Consider the following 23,618-nt stretch of genomic DNA (forward strand, 5'->3'; position numbering starts at 1 on the left):
AAGGTGGCAAAATACGGAAATTGCTTAAGTAGGGCTTGAAATTGCTAGTATTCAATCCCTAGAATGGTACTAGCCCTGGCATAATCAGAGAGGCTATTTTCAGAGCTCTTTCATAATGAGATTGCTGCCATAATTTGTTGCCGCACTACATGGCACCCAAAGGGACAAGTAGATTTTTTTTACAGGACAAGTAGAATTAAGAAGCAACCTGACCCATGGACAAGTATATATATTATTAAATTCCACACCCCTGCAAATCCCATTATTTCCAATGGTATTTAGATTTTCGACGGACGGGACATCCGTCACTGTTATGGCCGAGTAATCCATCTGCCAACATCTAAATCAGGCCCTTAGGCTTCTTGTATCTGCACCTTCCCTGGTGTACTACCTCTTAACAATCCTTTTAAGTGGGTGACTCGTAACCTTCCACTGCTCACATTTAGGGAACTATTTTTTTTTCTTTTTCATCCACCACTCCATGAGAGTGCATGAGTTTTCTAGCTCTCTTCTTCATATACTGCTTCACCCCCATGCCTGCTTCAGTGTTTCTCCTCAATCCGTCTAGCTCATCTGTAAAAGCACAGCAACAGAGATACAATTGCCGAGGTATGACATTGTTAAGGATTGTTTTTGTTCAGTCTCCTGCACTGCACATTCCGCAAGAAACACGATCTACAGCACACAAAGGCTTTTATGGCGCTGTGGGAAGGGCCATTTGCTTGACTCACTTACCAGATGTCTGAGACAGGTGGTGTACTTAGATTAATGAGCCTCCAGAAGAAGTATCCTACTATTTCCTCTACAGGAGAACCGAATGGCTGAATCCAGCGTGAAGTAAAGTAAGCCTTGACAAGATTTTCCTCTTTGCATTGTAATGCTTCTTTATTGTTTTAAAATTCTGTTCAGTTTCCCCAAGTTTATTTGAAAAATAAGACATGGCAATTATAAAGACGGAAACACCAAATTCAATGTAACATTTTGAGATACCATAGGATGTATGATTCCTTTTCCACCAGTATTTGTATTTTTTTCTTTTGCTTTTTTCCAAACAATACATGATAGATAAACATTGGCAGTGCTAACAGCTCAACAACCACAGTAGAAAGGTATGACCTACTGGCTTTGACAATGCTTTTTGTTTTTTTTCTTTAAGTTCAAACATGATGAGAAACTTTCTGTCCCAAGCGCCAGCTTAACTTGAAGGACACAGCGGTTGCCAAACAAAGGCATTTTCCTGGAGAACATTTCACTCTTTCCAGTTCTGCCTTACGTGTTTTGATTTCCACCCCACGTTCTATGCATCTTTCCTTCAATTACAGGTACTACATATATCTTTATAAAATAATTTTTATTGGAACGTACTTGTTTAAATCGTCCACCACTTATTTTAACCGTATGTTAACTGCATTTATTGGTTGAACTCTTCCAAGAAGTGATTTAAAGGTCAGACAAACAGATAAGTACACATTCTCAATTATCTGAACAATGTTTTCCGACAGGCTCAGCATTAGTTTTGACGCACTGGTTTGAAATGCGTAGTTAGTTTAGCATCTTTGGAAAAGACAGTAAACTTGAGAGTAACTACTGTGCTATTAAAAAGAGCATAACTCTTATATGTCACTGATGCAGTCTTGGCACATATCAACCTGTCTTCCAATACATCAAGGACAGTGAGACGGATAAGTAGATGGCAGTTTTAACTTTAGCCATCCCCACCATTAAGGTCACTGGTCACAAGAACTTTCTAAAAAACCCTCAAGGTAATTGTAAACCAACTGAAGGAAAAAATGGCTACAAATAATTCCTGAAACACCTGTTTAGTTTTTAGTCTCACCAAGTGCTTAGAAATGGCAGTGATGTACCATGTAGTTGTGATTGCCAAATGTCCAAGGAATGGGCCTAGGGAAAGAAGGTGGCAAGAGGTTTCTTATGATTTATGCATAAACATAACTAGATCTCGGAAAGGACTGACATGAGGCATCTCAGAAACAGGTAGCACTTCCTGAAGACTACAGAGTTTGGCGTTCAGAGGTAATGAGTACTTAGAAGGCCGGAGCACAAATCAGACACTTCAGGTCACACAAAGCCTTGGACTTAAACTGAAATGTTGCCAACGCTGACAAACAATATTCAGATCCACATTAAGAATTCATTGCCTTTGTCATAGACCCATAAAGACGTCCATTCAAATTCCTCAACACTACTGGATTGAAAAATGAAAGCAAGACTGAATAATTACTAGGTAGTTCCAAGAGAAGGCAATTGTTGAAAAAGGTATGCCCTTCAAGACAGCAATCTCAGAGAAGTACAGATCTAAATTAAAAGGGACCAAACTATTTTTTCTAAGCTTTAACAGAAGTGGCTTGTGTGTTAACTTGAGTGCAGCTTGTGAATCTATGGGGAGGCATTATGTCACCAGTTCCATTACTCTTCAAAACAACCATGTTGAATCAGATAATTACTTTCCTTGATGGCTTGGTCTTGCTCTCAACAGGGAAACACCCGAACAAAGTTAATTTTCTAGCTACCAACTATTATTTACTGAACATGGTGTAGAGGATACAACCAACAACTAATTCAGGGAGAGAAAAGCATGGTATGTTACTGCCATTTGTATACAATTCTGTCTGCAATAGGCTGCTGCCAAGACCCAAATATTGGGGAAGACCAAACCACAATCATGTCACCAGACAAAGACACGGACCAGTGGTCCAGTGGTTATGGAATCTCAGTTGCACAGCTGGCCTAGACCAAGGAGGACACAGACAAAGATCCATCATCATTTCAATGGGTTTTCCAACAGTTGTTGATCCATGACCCCAAGGGAACTGCTAAATCAGTGCCTGAAGACTCATGGAGCACACACCACCAGAAAGTATTGACTACAGCCTCTGTTTTCATGACACAGACACCTTAAAGTTGGGTATCCCAGAGGGGTGTTATACTGCCTGACCACCCACTACTAATTCTCCCTTCACATCTAGAAGACCAGTTGGTTCCTTAACTACTGTTGAGAAGAATTCTTCCCTGATTGGACACAGACCCCTGGCTTTTTTGGGTGAAGGTCTTTTTCAGATACTTTGATGGAACTAGGCACCTGGGGCTTCAAGTTACACACTTGTCCAATGCTGCACCCAGGGAACAATATTATTGACATATTGCAGCAAACTTGCTTGGCACCACTGCCCAATTGACTGAGATTGTATTTGCCACTAGTAAAATACACCTCAGAAGTCAACAGTACTCTAGCACAGCCCCACAATATAACACAGGTGATATGCAAAATATTATTAACAATCTAAGACTCAAACCAAACACTGAATAAACTGTGGCTAATGAATGTTGGGTCCAGAAGGTGTTAGTTTCAGCTGCGTATCAAACTTTTAGTTGTTCATTTCACTTGTCTGCTAATTGTAAAAACTTCACAAGGAATGGTCAGTAAGATCCTAAATTGCATTAACCCAGATTCTCCAGATTACATTTATCCTTTAAATACATTTCAATCACTCATTACAGAGATTTTGCCCTGGCTTAAAGTGCTTGTTAAACTTTTTAACTACTGAATTGGTACCAGACCAACATGAATTGCTATACTACTGCTTAAAAAGTTCCTCCTTGTCGGTCACAAACCTTTACGGTGAAATTCAGTGTACCTCAGGGTTTGTTGCTGTTACCTACATGTTTTACCATGTAGCTTGCCCCGACCAGCATCTAAGATTTTTTGACTGCTCTGCACTGTTATAAGAGAGATACTTGGTTTAATGCATGTTTGGTCAGGCCAAGGAGGGTCCAGCCTCTCTGAATAAGCTTTTTAGCTGTCTTTCAAGTGTTCAAATATGGATTTCTGAGAACAACAACAACAACAACAAAAGAGGGCTGTGGTTTTTGGTTAATGACTCTGATCACTGGCATGACTATCTGGCCTAATAAGAAAACGTGTCTAAATAAAATACAACTTGTTTACATGAAACATGCCCCGGAACACCAGACAAATGTCCTCAGCAATGCCAATCAACAACTACAGACATATACACTACACTTTTAGAAAGATAGAGTGCAAACATCTGGATAATCCATGACCGAAGTGATACATTTTTCCAAATCTACAAAATAAGTAAACGTGCATCCAAATGCCCCAGATATCAGAAGAAAATTTCTAACACAGTAGAAAGCTGCAGCCTTCCCACAGAAACAGACTACCTGAAACTACTAAGAAAGAAGGCAAACATGCAACCGAGAACCCCAGATATAGACAATATGCAAAACATGATGTTAAATGCCACAACACAGGAAGTATGCCTTGCTGAATGTTGCTTACAGTGAAGATTGGGGAACACAGATTATACCCCATTACAGAGTGAGTGGTCACTGGCTATAAATCAGTACATACATCACATACCAGGAATGAAAATAAAGGCCGATCTAGTAACAATTTGCTCACATGGTCCCCTGGTGCATGGATACAACAATGAACTATTACAGGAATTTACTTTATCAGGCTTCAAAATTAGGTGAAAGCCACTGGTTTGCAAAAAAAGGTTGCGTAATAATTCTCATGAGGACACCATCAAGGATTCTAAAATTCCAATGCACAGTACTACAATAAATGTAAATCTGTAAAGACTCAGCAAAACATGAGGTGTAACCCGTTGGGGTGGCAAACTGAAGGGAGTAAAGAGTGAGCGAGAGACGAAGAAGTGACAAAGATTCATTAGGGCGTGGAGAGGCGAGGGAAGAGAAGGGGAATGAGTGGGAGATGAGGGGAGAGAGTGGAAGGGAGATGGGGAAAGGGAAGGTAGAATGAGGTCACACACCTGGTTTACAAAGAGAATACAGGTCTCTAAGGACATCACAAACATCTTGAAAGAGGTTGTCAGCCTGTAACACAACCACAACGAAAAGCTGAAGAAGCCACACAAAACGTGGTTCGACTTTCAATGTAAAGCACTCCACAATGAAGCATGAAAATTGCCTAAACAAAGCCACAGAACCAAGGAACCGGCCCTAGAGTGGAAATATCAGAGCACCTGTTAGATTCAAGACACTAACAAGATTTTTAAAAAACAGGAACCACCATGATTCATGACAACTACATGAAATTGCGGATGGTCTCATCAAACATCTTCTGGAGTAAAAGAAGAGTAAGACGAAGCAGGAGGAAAATAACTAGTTATTGTAGGTGGAAATGTGTGGAAACAATACTTCTACACAGAGAATCCAAAGGAACAACTCATACCAGACAAGCCAAGCTAGACAACCACTGGAGTACAATTAGAGCCTTTCAAAACCCAGAATATTCCAACGACAAAGTGAGCAAAAAAATAAATAAATAAACACCGAAAACCAAATCAAGCAATGGGATGCTGAATTATAGCAGTACTCCAAATTGACCAATCAGCAACGACTATCAGTTCAGGAAATACTTCAGGCCAAAGCAAAATGCATCATCATTGAGCAACAATATCTGAATAGATTTTTCTCCCCTTAAGATATACCTGCACCAAAAACAATACGTTGCTCAAGTCATCAAATGATTGAAGAAAACATATCTCAAACTACACTGGAGGGGGTGTGGTCTGGCCACGGAAGATGATGGCCGCCTGAGCGAGGAGCTCTGCACATCAGCAGGCCCTGGATGGGGGTGGGAGCACCCTGGGAGCAGCAGAGGCCATTACCATCAGCCTGGGGGAGGGCACTGGTGGTGTGCCCTGGCCGGCAGGCTGAGAAAGAACACTGGCCGCCGGTCCTAGCAGTGCACAGCAGTCACAGCCACAAGGCCTAGTGCGGTGCATCTTGCTGTGTCTCTTCGGCCCTGCACTGCGGGGGCACGCACTGGAGTCAGTTGCCCTCCTAGCCCCCCTGCCAGCACCAGAGCAATGGACATCCGGGGAGCCTCATCATGCAAGCACTCCCTCCCCGTCCCGCCTCCCCTTTCTCCTTTTGCAATGTTCTAGGGGAGACAGAAGATGAAGAGGGACCCTGACATCTAGGGAGCCCCACTAGACGGGGCAAGGAGGAGCATGGACCTGAAGCCCTCGGGGTACAACTCAACACCGCCAGCCCCGCCTGGAGGTAGGGGCATGACCTCCCCCTATCCCCCTTGTTTGGGGGAGACTTTCAAAGATCACTGCCCTTGGGACCAACAGCGCTTCATCACACCTCTGCCGGAACTCATCTTCGTCCTAGAGGTGGGTCCCCCCCCCCCCTTCTCTACTCTTCACTGCTGCTGGCTGTCTAATAATGGAGACCGGGGCACCCACTGTGTACCACATGCGCCCAGGAGAACCCCCCCCCACCCGCGAAGTCTGTGGCTATGTAGCCACCTGTCCTCATTAGTGCCTTGCTGGGGTCGACTTGGACTCAGTTTCTTGGAGGTGGCGCAGGGATCAGACATTGAAGCACACCAGGAGACGGCCGCTTGATCATCCTCACATCAGCTCCCTTTGTTCCCCTACCCCCCCCCCCCACTGGACCAACCGCAACAGATCAAAGATTGGACTGGGACCTATGATGAATTGTGAGGTGGAAGGATAGTGGTGGGGCAAATTGGAGGGGACCCCACTAGGGGGCCGGGGTCCTTGGGCCAGCAGAGGTACTGTCATCCCCCCTGTCCCGGCAACCACTAGATGGCGAACCTTGATGCCTATCCCCTGACTGAGGGTGAGAAAGAGACAATAGCCCCGTCCTGGTGTTCCCCATCCCCCTCCCCACTGGCCTGGAATCCCTCCCACCTCACTCACAGCACCCCCCCTCCCTTTCGGATCCCTCTTTGCCACCTCTCATTCGCTACATATCCATACTGGTGATATGGTAGGTAGGGTTACTACCCCCTCCCGTCCATTCCATGTTATCTCCTGGAATGTCAATGGCATGACCCACAATGGAAAAAGGTACTCTCCTATCATCAATCCAAAAAGGCAGATGTGGCTCTTCTACAGGAGACACGTCTTGATGACGTGGAATCTACCAAACTGCGCCGGGATTGGGATGGGAAAATGATTTTTAGCCGCTGTCGGGCACCGCCAATGGCGGGGTGTGGGACAACTAGGAAGTGTGGGGTGGCGATCCTGCTGCGTAAAACCCTACCCGTTACCATTGCTAGCACGTGGTCTGACCCTGAAGGGAGATATGTGTTCGCTAAACTGAAGATCGGGAACTACTCGCTCCACCTACCTGCAGGATAAATCGGGGCTCAGTCCACTCCCAGAGGTTACTGTAGGGGCGGCCGCAAAGGCAACTCTTTGGGGGCAAATGATGCACAATGCAGCGATAGCCAATAGACAAAAGATAGCTCACCAAACTGAATTGAAAAGCAACATTGCATCTCTCACCCAGTTGTATACTGCCCAACCCTCGCTGTCAGTGCACCGCATCTGTAGAGTGCTATGATGGTCCTCATCTAACTGTATACCTCCAAGGCCGAATATGCGCTGCAACGCCTACAGGGACGTCATTATGAACAGGGGGAAAAAGACGGCCAGACTCTTAGCAGCTCATTTTCGATAGCGGGAAGCTGCACAGGGCATTCCTGCGATCTCTTTCTCACCTAGTGAGCTCCTTACTTGCCCTCAAGATATAGTTCAAGAGTTCGCAAAATACTACCAAGGCTTATACACACCAGAAACGGCAACTAGCCCTACCCAACTGGAGTCCTTTCTGGAATTCCCCCTCTTGTCGGCGAGGGATGCGCCCTACTAGATGGGGAGATCAGTAAAATCGAAACCGCACATGCCATATCTAATCTCCCATACCACAAATCACCAGGGGAGGACGGCTTTCCCTCAGAATTTTACAAATGTGCCAGCAAAGAGTCAGCTGACCTTCTATAGGAAGCCTTCTGAGAGGCCAGCCGTGAGGGGTCACTGGGCTCCATCTCCAATAGGGCATTAATAGCAGTTCTTCCTAAACCCGGACGGGATCCCCTCCTTTGTAGCAGCTATCGCCCCATATCCCTTCTTAACGGCGATGTCAAAATCCTCTCCAGTGTATTGGCGTCCTGCCTACGGAAGGTCCCCTCAGCCTTAATAAATCCTACACAAGTGGGATTTGTCCCGGGACGCACCTCTAGGAACCATCTCCGCTTCCTCTCACATGCCCCATGGGAAGCCAAGAACCTACCAGAAGAGCCCCTAGCCTTGTCCTTCGACGCTAAAAAAGCGTTTGACAGTATCGAATGGGACTATCTTTCGTGACGCTACAGAAATTGGTCCCGAGTGATACATTTATAGTCCAAGTACGTTTACTCAATGATTGTCCCACGGTGCAGATTAACTGTGGCAGCCTCATATCTGACCAATTCACAGAGGGACGAGGCAGGGTTGTCCGCTCTTGCCTCTCTTGTTCCTTCTAGCAATGGAACCGCTAGGACCCACCATTCGTCAATCTCCTCTCTTTACCAGAATATCCGTACAGGGGAAGGAGTACAAGCTCTACCTATATGCAGATGATATCTTACACACCCTGACAGACTTAGACTGCTCCATCCCATCCTTATTAGAGATCATTGATGGCTTTGTGCTCCTATCTGGATACCGGGTGAATAGTGACAAAAGCGAAGCGCTACCCCTTTAAACTAACACCACGAGAGCAGCGATCAATGGTTTCACCATTCTGTTAAACGCCATCTTGCCATAAAAACCTAGGGATCCTTGTTAACCGGGGACTGGATCGGATAGTGGCGGATAATTTGGCCCCACTCATGACCCACATCAAAAGTGGACTCATGTGGGGTAGAGTCCAGGCGGCACGGATGGTTACTTTACAGCGCTACACCTTTGTACTGGGAGTATTACCCATACAAACACCCCTATAGACTCTTAGATGGAGCAATATGGCAATCCAAGCTTTTGTGAGGGGCTCCTCTCGCTCCCACCTGTCGCCTGCTGAGCTCATGGCCCGCCGCTCTTGTTGAGGTATGGGACTTCCATCAGTGGAACAATATGCCCTAGCCCTCCATCTGTCTCAACTGGCGTACATGTTAACTGAAGCGCCGGACCTGCCACAATGGATCATCACTGAGCGCCTGCTGCTCTCCAACCGGGACGGCCTCAGCTCCTTGTACAGAGCCAGCTCCCTCCCCAGCCCAGCCCTGATAATCCAGTGATGGAGCGACGCATGCAGCCTGGCACAATGCCTTCTTGGCGTACACCCCTATCCCCACAAGAGGGGCCCTATATGGGGAAATGACTGCCTACGCATTGGAGGGGATACCTTCCACTGGGCACAATGGTGTGCAGCCGGTATTGAACACTTGGATCAGCTCACCGAGAATGGTGAAATTAAATCATTTGCGACACTGCAAGAGGAATATGGTCTCAAGCCATGCCTGGCATTGCGGTACCTGCAACTATTAACACTGTCTCCGACGCACCATGGGAGCCCATCCCTGGGCCCTCCAAGCCTCCCCCTCCTGTCTTATCTTGTGAGGTGAGGCCGCTTTAAGGGCATGATGGGAGAAAGAAAGAAAGAAAGAAAGAAAGAAAGAAAGAAAGAAAGAAAGAAAGAAAGAAAGAAAGAAAGAAAGAAAGAAAGAAAGAAAGAAAGGAGGAAGAGACTGGACAGACATCATGACCACCCTGAAAAGGGAAACCCGGGAAGACAGTTTGAAGTTCTGCCTTTTTAAAACAGTTCCCGGCTGGTACTGGACCCAAGCGAAATTGTGCAGAATGGGTCCCCTGCCTCATGCAAAATGCTGCCGTTGCGCGGAAACACGTGTGATCTGACCCACATCCTCTGCGACTGTCCCTTGATTAAACCTCGATGGGAGGCAGTGGGATCTACTCTCTGAAATTCTATGGCTCTCGGGAAACCACTCTCCCCCTCGTTTATCCTTCTCCATGACATGGGAGACCTGTTCCGGCCGCAACGCCACCTACTGCACACTACTCTTGTGACAGCCAAGATATGCATCCTCTGCCACTGGAGATCCCCTATCCCACCCACCCCAGAGGAGTGGATGGTGGCGATGATCCAGACTGCTGCCCATGAACGTGTCATCTATCATTTACAAGATCAGACAATCCTGTTCCCACAGATATGGGCGCCCTTCCTCCTGGAGATCCACAGAGTGCCCCCACGCACCCATTCTAGTCTGGACTGTTGCTGTTAATGTTATGGCTCATTCCTTCCCCACGGTCCATCCCCTCCATCACCCCCCCCTTCCCTCTCATGCTGACTATATTCTACTCTGCTGCATCTTATTCTATTTTACCCAACCTACTTACCACCACCTCTCATTAGCCCATTCTACCCTCTTCCACCCCAGGATACATTGTGACCATCATGAGGCTCGGCCTAACAGGAGGCAAATCAGTCCGTCACACCCCCCCCCCCCCCCCTTCAGCCGTTGACTGTAGGACTTCCTCAGAGAGCAGAGAATACATGCAAATAGTTTCTTGCCACTACCATATGCCATAACACCCTCTCTCCAGTGCATCACTGATTTTTTCAGATACCCCACCCATTCCCCTGGAGTACCCCTCCAAACGTCTTGCTTCCCTCTCCTTCTTTCTTTCCTATTTTCAAGACCATTAGATGATGATCACCTTTGCCTATGTTTATTTCTTCTTTCTTTGTAAAATGTGGAGGTACAGTGTGTCCTATATTCCTGTACGGTTATAATTCTCTAATAAAAAATTACCACACACACCAAAAAAAACAAAAAAAAAACACTACACTGGAAATAGAATACATTTGGAGGTGCACTAGAGAGATGGGCTGCAACACGGCTGCTCTTTGGTAAGGCTCAGACACCGAAACAATCTTTCAGTTATCCCCATGTTCAGGGCTTAATCCTATCTATAAACACTCCACCCCTTACAGATGCCGTCTCCCGCTAAAGGTAACACTGGCTCCACTGCAGTAGGGAAGATTGCAAAGATATGTCTTGAAAGCTGCCGTCCCTGTTCTGCAGCCTAGTGGTGCGAGCCCGGTGAAATCCAGCCTCCTCGTGAAAAGATGGGGATCCTGCTCCAGTGTGGAGACAAAGACCAGCTCACTGCAAGTGATTGGTACGGCTAAGCTCTAGGAGAGCGCAGCTAGCCATGAATCTGTGTGCCCCCCCCCGGAGACAACGGGGTCAAGGAGGTGATAAAGATTTGGGCAGCGGGATGGCCTGGCTGGCTGTAAAACCCTGTGATTGTGTGCCAAAAGATACACTCGGGGTCTGGAGCCTCAAGACTTGTGTTTATTGCGTCAGTGCGAGGACTGCCAAGGCCAGGGTTCTTCCTCTGCCTGGGAGCTGCTGGGGAGCCTCAGCTGTAGCTTTGCTGCCACCCCGGTTGCATGGGGCTTACAGGCCTTTTCAGGGTGGCTGTCCGATGTTAAGGACCTGCCCCGTCCTGTGATAAATCGCCTGGACCACCATTCTTGCTTCCATGCTAGATTGCCTGAATGTCCTTTCAGCATTAGAGTACGGGGATGCACTAGGTGAACTGGTCCCTGGAGTCCAGGGTTCAGCTCCAGGCAAGGCCTTTTCTTCAGTGCAAGGCTATTGCTCAAGTGGCAGGTAGAGTGTGCCGGGCCGGTGGCCTGACGTGTGTGGGAACCCAGTGCATAAGACCAACATCTTTTGTGCCCATTCCACTGCTTAGCTTCTGCATCAGTGATATCGGCCGCCACCCACCCTCCCCCTTTCATGGCTTTCATTTTCAACATGAGCAAGCATGACCATAAACAGCCCAAAATGACATTTGACAACAACGCTCCACTAGACCTGCAGATTCAGACCTGCAGGGAGGTCCCAAGCCAGCAACCATGCCTGGTGATACCACCCTAGACCAAGACATTGAAGGCCTGCTTACAGAGGTGAAGGAAAGCGTCCGTATATTTGATTCCAATTGACAGACTCACTAATAGGCTCAACCTCATAAGGGAGAAACCTGACAAGCTCCATGACCGCTTTGACCACCTTGTCAGTTGCGTATCTGACGTACAACACAACCACATGACCACTGATGAACACTTGCTATGTATAAAGAGTCCTGGAAGTGATAAAACTCAAGAGCAAGAATCTCGAGGTCAGATCAAGGAGCAACAATATTCACATATTAGGCATTCAAGAGTCCACCTGGATAAAATGGAGAACTATGCCGAGACGATGCTTCGCTCCTTATTCGGCAACACACTATCGATCATGTTCACAGAGGAGTCAGCGCACCACTGTTTGGGCCCACAGCCACCCCCCGGTGCACCGTCGTGTCCGATCGTTAGCTGTTTGCTGAACAGAAGTAAATCCAATATGAGGGCAATGCTGTTGCCTAGTATCCAGACTATACTCTTCTGGTTCAGGCAACAAATCATGAGTTTCTGCCCAGCAAATGTCTCCTTCTGAATTCAGGTGCTTCTTACTCGCTTATATATCCGGCCACACTGCGTGTTTATTTCAATAGTAAAGTCCATTACTTTACCAAACCCAATGCCCCCGTAAGGTTTTCCTGGAAGATAGCTGGTCTTCTGACCAAGGGCCCAGACTCACCTTGGGGCGACTCTGGAGGGCAGCTCAGTGGCAATGACTAATTTGATTGAAAGATCTGAGCCCTAAAATACATCAAGTACAGCACTGGCTGTTGGTTCATCCCATGTGCTGGGAAATGGCTTCCTGTCGGGTCCTGGCACTGAGATTGCAACTCTATATTCCTGCAGCTGGTGGTGGGGCCACAGATTGCACTATCATAAGCTTCACATTATGTTTTCCTTCTTAATTTGCCTTTTGCTGATCCCTACTTATGGGCATTTGTAGTTTACCACCCTCTGCCATGCACTTCTCCCTGAGCCAGGTTGACCGCTTGGCTCTCTGGTTGCCCATAGGAAGAATCACTACATGACTATCATGTTGGGTTGTTGAGTTGGGGTTGTGGCGGGAATGTTGTTTTCTAACCATGTGGGAGTGTTGGAGTGGGCAGGGTTCTGTGTTGTTCTACATTTTTAACCATCCACAGCAAGGGACATGTGTTGCAATTCAGCAGGAATACTGCATAGATCTTATGCAGTACAAAAAATCTCTATTCATAAATATTGACAAATACAAGTTACCTGATATTAAATGACCACCACTGTATGTTTGATGTGAAATATCTATGGTTTACATGAGCAGCACAAGGCTTGACCGGCGTTTGCCTATCTGAACTAAAAAGATTTATATCAGCTTTCTCCACAAGCTGCATCTAAAAAGGCACGACAAAATCCTGACTGCACACTAGTTGGATTGCAGAAACACATGCTGCCATCTAGTCCAACTATGACTGGGGAGTTAGAGTGATTATCTGCAGGGCTAAATGTGGCAAAGAGGGCAGATTTGTAATCCTGCATGGCATTCTGCATGGCCAGTAGGTCAACCTAGCTTCCTTATATGTGTCCAATGTGGACAGCCATGACTTCTCTGTAGAAGTCTGGCATTAGATCTGGGGATTTGGTCTTGGCACTGAGCTCTGGGGTTGGGATTTCAATGTGATCCTTGATCAGACAGCGGATAGATGCAGTCACACTAGACATCTGCACCCTAACTAAGTCAGCTGCTCAGATACACACCATTATGCAGGACATCTCTTGGACATATGGAAACGGAGATCACACAGGGCCCATATATCACATACACACATAGCATTTATGAATGACAGATTTCTGGCTTATCACTAGAGAAGTCTTCACTAGGCCCCCCTGCCACCATCCCCCCGTACACCCACCAACCGCACTGCCCGTAGCAGAGATTTTTTTATGGAGACTCCCTACAAATGCACTCAGAGACTTTGTCTTCTGAGACAAAGTCAAATCGGCCATCCTCGAGTACGTGCAATCTTTAGCCGTCTCCCAGACAGTAGAAGTAGAAGACGTCAAAGCCACCATTCATGGAACTTGCATGTTTGGGCAACACTGAGCGTAGCTTACTGCTTTAGAGAAGATATTCATACACCTGAACTCAACTACTACAGGTCTGGTGTCATGAGCATACTCACCAGTCTTAAGGGTAAATTTGTGAAATACAAGGAGGCGGATGCCAGAGAGACCTACTACCTGAGCAGGGAGGCCATGTCCAGAAAATGTGGGGAGTGTGGGAGAGGCGGCCAGGGCCAGCAGGACACTCACTAGAATGCTCTGTAAACCCTTAGCTAGTGACTATGTCATGGAATTGGTGGATGATCAAAAAAAGTGGCACAGCACTGCTGACATCATACATACTATGAACCACTTTTACACTGCCTTATCCAGGTCGGCTGTGGATCCTGACCCTATACCCTAGGCAATGTTTTTGACTGAATACAGATCCTCTTGTAAGAATATGCACAGGCAGTACCTTGATGTGCTCTTTTAAAGATCATCAAGAGCATGCCTGGGGATAAAGCGTCTGGCTTGGACAGGCTTACCACCTACTTCTATAAAGGATATGCTCACACACTCTCACCCCGTTTGCTGGTGCTCTATGAGGAGGTGCCACAAACTGCAATCCGAGGTCCCTCCCTTAGGGAAAGCACTCATTGTTACTGAAACCTGGAAAGCCACCAAATCAATGTGATCCGTATAGACCACTCTTGATGATTAAAGAATACAATAAAGTTCTTACTAAACTGATCATGAACCCACTTCTGCCTGGTATTGCATGACCTGAGCAATTTATTACAAGTCGCTCCGCTGCCCATAGCCTGCGCACTATGTTTGTGCTCCACCATTCCACAGACCCTCAACTCTATGCTACTGCAATACTCCTGGATTCCACAAAAGTGTTAGATTCCAGCGTGTCTTGTTTTCAGTTCTCGCTCCCTCCAATGGATTGAATTGCTCCACATGCACCCCAGCTGCACATAAATGGTGTTGTCACCTCCCACTTTTTCTAAAACCAGGGCCACCAGACAGAGATGCAGTCTGTCGTCTATTCTGTTTGTTATCGGGATGGAAACCCTGGCGGCTGGGTTGCGGCAACACCATTTCCATGGAGGTTTTTCCTATACTACCAGATTGGTCTTTGGTGTATATGTAGGGTGATGATGTCACACAGTACGTTTGGGACCTCCAAATAAACATAAAACCTATAATGCTCAAATTTTTCTAATTTGGCGGAGGCACCTGACTAGCTATTAACTGGGTCCAAATCAGTCATCTTTGCTCTCACCTTTGCTATGGATCCTTTGGAAACAGAATTTCACCTGCAGTGGGCAACAGGGTCTAGCAAATATCTTGAAGTTTGGGTCAGTAGGAACATCGACGATCTCTGGAAGGCGAACTATAGTAGGCTTATGCAGTGGCTGGAGGAGCAGATCTAAGTGTGGCCCTACCTGCCGCTTTCCCCGACAGGTCGCCACTGCTAAGATGGAGGTTCTCCTTAAGTTCCTATTACCCTTCTTATCCCTCTTACCAAGTAATTTTTATAGGCCTCTGGGCCACCCTCACAACATTGGCTTTGGCTGGTAAACAGCCCAGAGTTGCATGGAAAACACTTACATTACCCATTGCACAGGGTGGACTTTGTGTACCTGATCTGGAACTGTACTACTTCTTTACCCAGGCACAGTGTGCACACTTTTGGCTACATCCTTTATTGTTCTAGCCACATACTGCTGTTGAGGCAGATTGTGTGTCCCATTGCCCCCTAAATATTTCCCTTTGTCTGTCAAACAGCTGCGGACAGACACTGACACTGCGGCCTTCACAGTGTTGGGCTTGGATTGGCTGAATCTATGGGCCCGGGTGGACTGCCTCCTCTTGCCTGGCATAGTTTTGACCAGAAACCCCATGCTTCTAACAAATAACAATCAGGGTACTGCATTCAGTTGCAATGTCTACGGTTTCGGACATTAGGCATCCTTTAAATCGGTAGAGCAATCCCTAAATCTCACCAAGTCTCTGATGACCTTGAGCACACCACCCTGATGTTTTTTAATCATAGGCTCAGAGCCATATTCAGATTGATACATGTCACTTCATGCATTCGACATACTGAAAGCAAACTTCTCTCATTACCTAATCACTCATCTATATGCATCAATGCAAGAGAAGGCACCTGCATGCACCCAGAAAGCATGGTTTGCTTAGCTGGACAATTTGATTTCTTGGCGGTGGAACAGTGGTGTTCCTGTTGCACTCAGGCTGGTGCGCTCTCTCCAAATTTCAGAAAGATACTCCTGGCATATAAAGTTTTTCCATAGAATATATGGTACACCTGCTCAATTATATAGGATGGGGTTCTCAGAAGATGCATATTGCCTTAGATGCACTGCCAGGGAAGCCACCATCATCAATTTAGCATGGGAGCGCCACAGGGTGGCCCAGTTCTGGACTAGAGTCTTCCCCGCCACTGAACTAATCAATGATCATTGTCCACAATGATCCCCCTTGGTTGCTTTACTGGGTATATAAAAGATGTTCGACCTAATGTTAGCAGTTAGTCGCCTATGCCACTTCTGGCCAAAAAGAGTGGCCATACATTGGGGCCGGCGTCCCTCCCCTCAAATGAAAGACTGAGTGTAGAACGATGAATACTGTCGAAAGTAACTTGATGCATACTGGGAATTGATGCTGTAAGGTCTCTGCCACAAAACATCTGGGTTCCTCTTATCACTTACTTGACTCTACAGGTAGATGCGAGCCTGGAGAGGAGGCGCCTGGCCCCATGCCGCTTGTGTGACAGTGGTGGGTGGGCTGAATACTCACGATTACATTGATCTTATCACCTCACTCACTGTGGGATCCACAATACACCAATTATTGATATTTCTCTCTGCTCTACCTATATTGTATGTAGCACTGATTACTTTGCATATGTGTATATGTGTATACCGGTCTCTCTACTAATTAACATTGTGCAAGGCTACTGTATTATCCTTCTGTATGTTGGGACATTGTTTTGTATTTTTCTATTCATAAAAGTACTAAAAAATGAAAAAACCTAGTAAGTTATCTCATCAATAACTACAAAAGTGCAAGTATTTCATTAACTACAATGAAAATACATTTGCCTTGAATTGATATTTTTTTTACCTTTTTGAATAACAGCACAAGTATTAGAGACTATTTAACAAGACTTATTTGGCCCATCCGTTTTTTCATAGCCCTGGGCATGATGCAGAAAGTAGGTGTTTTCTGGTCATAGTGATATGTAGGACCTTACAAATTTTCCATTATGAATAAGCTACGCCCAAAACTAGTGATTCTTACTCTTGTCTTCTGTGGACCCCCACTGAATCACTACTGGAAGACAGGAACCCACACCTAAGCCATTTATATGATTAAAATCTCAAAACAATACAGAAACAAGTGTACACCATACAAATACACTAAATATGAAATACTGTATTTACTTCATAAAGAGACACAAGCCAAAACCAAAATTGTAATCAGAAGGTTGGAGCATTTAAAAATGTTATTTTATTTCTAAAAGACGAAGCAACATGCTGGACCTTACCATATCATTTTGTTTTTTGCCCCAAATGCATGATATTTTTCTGTCAGCACTTATCAGACTACCAATTGTCTACAAAAGATTCCTTTTGCTGCACACAAGCTGTCCCACAAAACAAGCAAGAGAAGAATACCAACTTAATTAACAGCTTCCAATTTTGAAATTCCTTCACATTGTTTAAAAATTTTAAAAAAAAATTTTTTTTTATGTATAGTTTATTAATATGCTATTATTTGATTTTCTAAACAGTTGCTAACTTCCTCAATAACTGCTTGCAGACCAGAGTTTAAGAATCACTGCCAGAAACAATACAAAGTGACACAGCACTGCGATTGGTGCAGACTCACAGCACCATGTGTCGCCTGCCTGTTAAAAATGTATTCAAGTATATGCAGGTGAAATTGTTAGCATAGTGCTATTAGAGACCCTGTGCCTTCACCGGCATTCACCACTTTGCCCTAATCATTTTGCTCTTTGCCCCACTGGTTAAGCCTTCCTCTCACTCTGCAAATACTCAGATTTGTGAGGAAAAAAAGGCTCCTCTTCGAACAACCCAAAAACCTGTTTGTTTACATCACAAACTAAGAAGACGTTTTCCAGATAACAATCCTTTTCCTACAGTACCATATGCGCATGTCCCCTTGGTTTTTATGTGCTCATGCAAGATATTTGAAGGGATTTACATTTGTAGACCTTTCAAGTTAATGACCCAAAGACTTTCCAGTGTAACTTGGGCAATGGATAATGAAACAAGGAAGGGAGCGTTGCCTGGAAGGGAACATCTGGTGCCAAAACAATGCAGAGGGAGTTCCAAAATGCGTTTTCCCCATTTATTTTTCCATAGGAACTTTAGACACAGCTACTGCACAAACGACAGATCTATGTCCAGAAAGGGTGTTTTTTTGTGATTTGGTGTGAATCCATACATTAGTTTTTGTCTAACTAAGTCTAAAAAAATTGATCTATCACACTGCGGGCCCTGAGATCTAATTGGCTGGCACCACAAACAAGGGTGTGGCAGCAGCCATTTTAGGACTCTGGAATCAGTCCAGAGACCTACAAAGATGGTAAAAAATAAAAAAATAAAAATATCAACAGGGGCAGGGTGGCAGGGGATTCTGCATGGGCCTTTTTTTTTTTTTTTTTTTTATTTTGCTGCAAATTCTTGGAGGATCTGCGAATCTGCTGAAAGAAAAAAAAAAAAAGGAAAAGCACAGAGTTCCACGCTACAACAAAAAAAAACAAAAAAAGGGGGAAGGTGGACTCCTTCCAGAGCCTCTCTAAGAGGCCCTGTTGACCCCATCCTCATAGGCAAACATGAGAGAGTGTGTGCTCCCCACTCCCTCCCCAAGCCTCAATAGGCCATGGGGACACAATCCGTGGGGCCAATGTTAAATTTACGGGGGGGTAAGTGTTTGCCTCACTGCCCGAGCCTCAAAAGACCCCACTGCAACTGAATTCCAATAAAACGGGGAGGGGTTGTGCGGCCCTCTCCACTACCCTCCATGAGCCTCTGAGACCACAGCCCCCAGGGCCAACACCACTAAAAAAGTGGAATGGCCCTGCCCCCTTTATTATTGGAATTCTGCCAGAGAGGAAGGGGTTGCACGCCAGTAAAGGCCACAGGGACCCCATCCCTTGGGGCCAGCTCATTTACCCAAGAGCAAGGGTAAGGAAATATTTGTCTGATCCCACTTGACAGGTGCATTGTCAAAGCGCCTGCCAAGTAGGAGCAGACATGCCTTCCCTGCTCACATGAACAGAGGCAGGGAAAGCATTTGTGCTTCCACTCGGCAGGAGCATTAACAATGCTCCTGCTGGGTGGGAGCAGACTTTTGTCTCCCTGCCCCGCTCTTGAGAGGCTAGGAATGTGGGAAAGTCCCAAAAACTAGGAGTTGCAATAGTGAGTTCTTGATTTAAAAAAAATACCTTAACGTAGGTTTAACATAAATGAGGTCTCAAAAATGTAAGAATCTCACTTTGAAGATAAAAATCATTATACACATGATTATTAAAGGCTCCTCTCTCAGCTCAACAAGTCACCAGCTTTAAGACTAGGCCTTCACAAGCTTATCAAAGACAATGACCTACTTCGATTTTACAAGAATTAAATTGAGGTATGTAAAATTCGTCCAGTCATCAATAGCTAAGACTGCATAACTATACCTGACAACCTCAATGTTGTCAAAGGCTTAAAAACTGAAATGTACAATTATTATTTCAAGCATCTAAATCGTTGTCAAATGGTGTAAACCAATACGTCATACAAACAAAGCGTCATTGAATTAAAGAGAAAAAATGATAAAACGAGCAAGATGAAGAGTGTGTCTGAGACAGAGAGAAAGAACTGAACGGGGAAGTCCATTTTCTCACATCTCGTTCAGGAAAGAGTAAGGTGAATGGCTGAGATCACAGGTTTGATATATATATATATATATATATATATATATACACATACACACACACACACACACACACACATATATATATATATATATATATATATATATATATCTCCACGCAGCCTGTCCAGGAGAGGGAGAGAGATTAATTCTGGATTACACTTTCCAATATAAAGTTTGTGCGACAGAGTGAACGGAAGAAAGAGATGGGAGAGAAACGAGAAAGGGAGAGGAGAGGAAAGAGTGGATGAAAGAAAGAAAATAAGAAACGAGGGGAGCAACAGAGAAAATGAAGCCCACATCCTCAAACACAGCCTGTTCAGAAAAGAAAGGGGGGGGGGGGAAACACACACATGCACTCCATATCCTCATACACGTTTTTTTCTGTGACTACATACATTACCACAGGAGGCCACACTATTAGGTTACTTTACCAAACAATTGGTTTGTTTACTGATGGTAGTATTAATATGTAAAACAAAACACTGAGCCAACTAAATGCACGATTTGGTTAAACAATTATTTTATAAGTTTAAAAAATGTATCTTAAGGAACTGCTCTGGGAGCGAAAGCTTGTCATAAAGAGCCAAGTTTGTCAACAATTTCTGCCATATGAGGAAATGGGGGGGCAGCCTCTGCACAGCTAGGTGGGTTTCACTACTTAAATAGATAAGCAGACCATATCTCCACCACTCTGCCTCACTTTGATATATAAAGTAACATCCAAAGGTCCTGTAATGAAGGCAGTAACTGGGGAGGTTTAATTTCATAGTAATGTAGATAGGGAACCCTCAGTACCTACTAGCTCTTAGGGAGGACCACAAACCCACACTTTGATCTCCGCTACGAAATGGCTTCACTTAAGCAAACTTTATACCATGTCCTATTGAGAAAAGATGTTTACACCAGGACATAAAAATGACCCTATGTAAAGAACTGCTCAAGTAACCTAATGCCAGAAACAGTGCACATAGAGAGCACTGTAAACAAACTGAGTTACCATTTCAGATGTCTTGGGAATGAGCAACACAAACCTCAACTACAAGTAGTGTGGTGCTGACAAAAATGGTTTCACCAGGAAAATGTACACAACAAACCAAATGAGCATGTTCAGAAAGGGTGGATGTGCTAAATTGCAAAGCCTAACACTCATTCAGAGGTGGTAGAGAGAATAAAGAAACCCTGAGAGGTGCAGGGAACCAAATGACAGTGAACTAGGCACAAAGCAGAGCAACCCTTGCAAGGGTAGAACAATTAAGAAGTTTGAGGAGAAATATCATAGCTGGGCACGCCCAAAGAAACTCTCGTAATGCTCCCGAAATGTTTCCCACACTCATTAGGCAGGATGATGGACATGCAGGCTGGTGGGGGGGGGGGGGGGGGGGTTGCTAATATCGAATACATCAGGGAAGCAGCACCTCTCAACAAAGCAGTTACCTGTACTGTGAGCTGCACAGTACAGCAACGTCTTGCAGGAAGCAACTCATGACTCTGAATATTGCAGGCTTCAAAACTATAAAGTTTTTTTTAGTCAGTGTGCAACGGCTAACATCTTAGCATTCGACAGCCTTTCCTAATATGCTGTATGTGTACAGATATGTCATAACGAGTCGCGGACAGGTTAAAATGTTCTATCCATTCATATATTCAAGTAAAGCTATATCCTCACACAGGTTCAGCTCACAAGGTATATGGAAACTCATTTGTGCCAAGCCTCCCTCCTGAAAGTATGAATATGACAAAGTGTTTTAGTTGTCTGAACCAAGGGCACGTGTATCCTTACATGTGGCTTACTACTTCTCATAAAATCTAGACAGGCCTGCTCCCTTCTATGCGTTCCCTTCAACCCTCCCCCTCAAGTCGCCTCTCAATAGGAAGAATGAATGTGTTCAACATTTGTTCACATTTTGTGATGTTTTCCTTGAAAAAAACGACCTCCAAATTCCTGCCAGTCTCATTGAAATGTTCTTGCGGTCTGACTGGCTGTCTTGTTCGAGCCCTCTCTAGATGAATACACATATAGTTAATTGCAGATATGTACATGGCATATTTCCCAATACTTCGAGCTCTTTCCACTGACCGGTATGTGCTCATTGTTACGATCACAAGTGAAACTCATTAACATGAACACCATTGTCAACCCTTCACGGTGCCAGCACCGGTGTCTGCTTCTCAGTGTCCATCACCACTAAGTATCCACACTAGCCCTCAATGCCAGGTTTCAACATGATCTTATTATGTTTTAGTATTGCATTGGTATCATTTTTTATTACCGCATCTTGACATTTGTTGACTACACTTGAGAATCTACTTGTACACAGATTTGCTGAATTGTCATGCTTTTTATTTCATTTGTACATGTACACCAAACATGGTTAAAAAAAAATATTTTAATTTACAACTCAGGAGTCCCTAATTTTCTTTCACTTATCAAACATACCTATTCTCCAGTGTGGTTTAATTGGCCACGGAGGATTTTGTTTTTTTATAACAAGGTGCTGAAACAATCACATTTCTTTATCACGTTAAATGTGTTTGAACTTTATCTCTCTCTTTTCCACCAGAAATGCGCCGAAGCATTTCAGCCTGTTCACAATTATAGACCTCATCGGGACACGCAAAGATAACCTTACAGTGGGATACCAGTATTTTTCCAAGTATGCAGATATATATCCTGCATGGAGGATGTGGTCACATCAAAAATAGTTTATTTTTAACGTGCAGTCGGGAGTCCTGTTATCAATAGCTTGTATGTGATGTGTCCCTTTGCACCACATATTGCTCACAAAAAAAAAATAGAATTGATTAATCAACACAATACAAGCCCTTACTATAAACTGGAGCAACAAATACATTCTGACATTCCTGTGAAGTAATACTGAATCAATCCCCAACAGGAAGGACTTCGTGCATATTGCTTTCACAATATTCCCTATAGATGAATGTAACTTTCAAGACAAAAAAAAACAGCTTCCCACACTCTCCTCAGTGACAGCAGTATCCACTGCCAGTTTATTTGCCTGCTGGTCAAAGTCAACTCCTCCCAATAGTCACTCAAGACAGTGCTCACAAATCCCTCCTGAGTACATCAAAACTGCTCTGGGTACAGATAAAGATGTTTTAACTTAATTACCCGTCAGTTTTTGGCCTCACTGTAAGGTGGTACCCACTGAGCCAATGGTTACTTTTTCGTGCTCTTCCCAACTCTCCTTTCTACATCACTATCCTTTCCACTCCTCCTCGCTCCCTCCCTCTTTTGTTACTGTAATATTACCAATACCCTCTCCAGCCCATTATTTTCAATTCACTTGTTTCCTCAGTCTTTCTCGTTACTCTCTCTCTTACTCCATTCTTCCTGCTCCCCACTCTACTCATCCATGCTTTTTCCTGACTCTTCAAAAATTTTAATAACCTGTTTGGGGCGGGGAGGGGCATTTTGATGTCTCCTCTGCCTAGGCCCCAGCTTTTGTAGGGTTGTTTGTGACGCTAGTTAGGACTCAAAGGAAAGGGGGGTAGGTGAGTAGGCATCAATGGCCACAGACACGTGTTGTCCCTCAAACCTTTGTGCCAGTGTATAATAGACTTACGTCAGATGAAACCAGGCACTACTGACATGTACTTGATCATAGCTCTTAAGTTACCTTTATTTAAGATCCATTATATTACAAAATGTTGGAACAGTTGGGATGTCCCAGACTTTCATCATCACGAAACTCTATACATTTTTACAGATTAAGGGCCAATGCCTCTGGCCTTGGATGGCCAAAACCGAGGCATTGCTCGTACAGCACTTAAAATGCTTTACTACACAAACATAAAGCTAC

General features: G+C 44.8%; 1 protein-coding gene across 1 annotated transcript in view; it reads right to left on the reverse strand.

The window, feature by feature from the left end:
* Window positions 1-23,618, reverse strand: part of AP1B1 (adaptor related protein complex 1 subunit beta 1) — a 335,180-nt gene that overhangs the window by 306,614 nt on the left and 4,948 nt on the right. The gene's annotated exons all lie outside the window — the stretch shown is intronic.

Source organism: Pleurodeles waltl, chromosome 11 (genome assembly GCF_031143425.1).
Source record: "Pleurodeles waltl isolate 20211129_DDA chromosome 11, aPleWal1.hap1.20221129, whole genome shotgun sequence".
NCBI lineage: Eukaryota > Metazoa > Chordata > Amphibia > Caudata > Salamandridae > Pleurodeles > Pleurodeles waltl.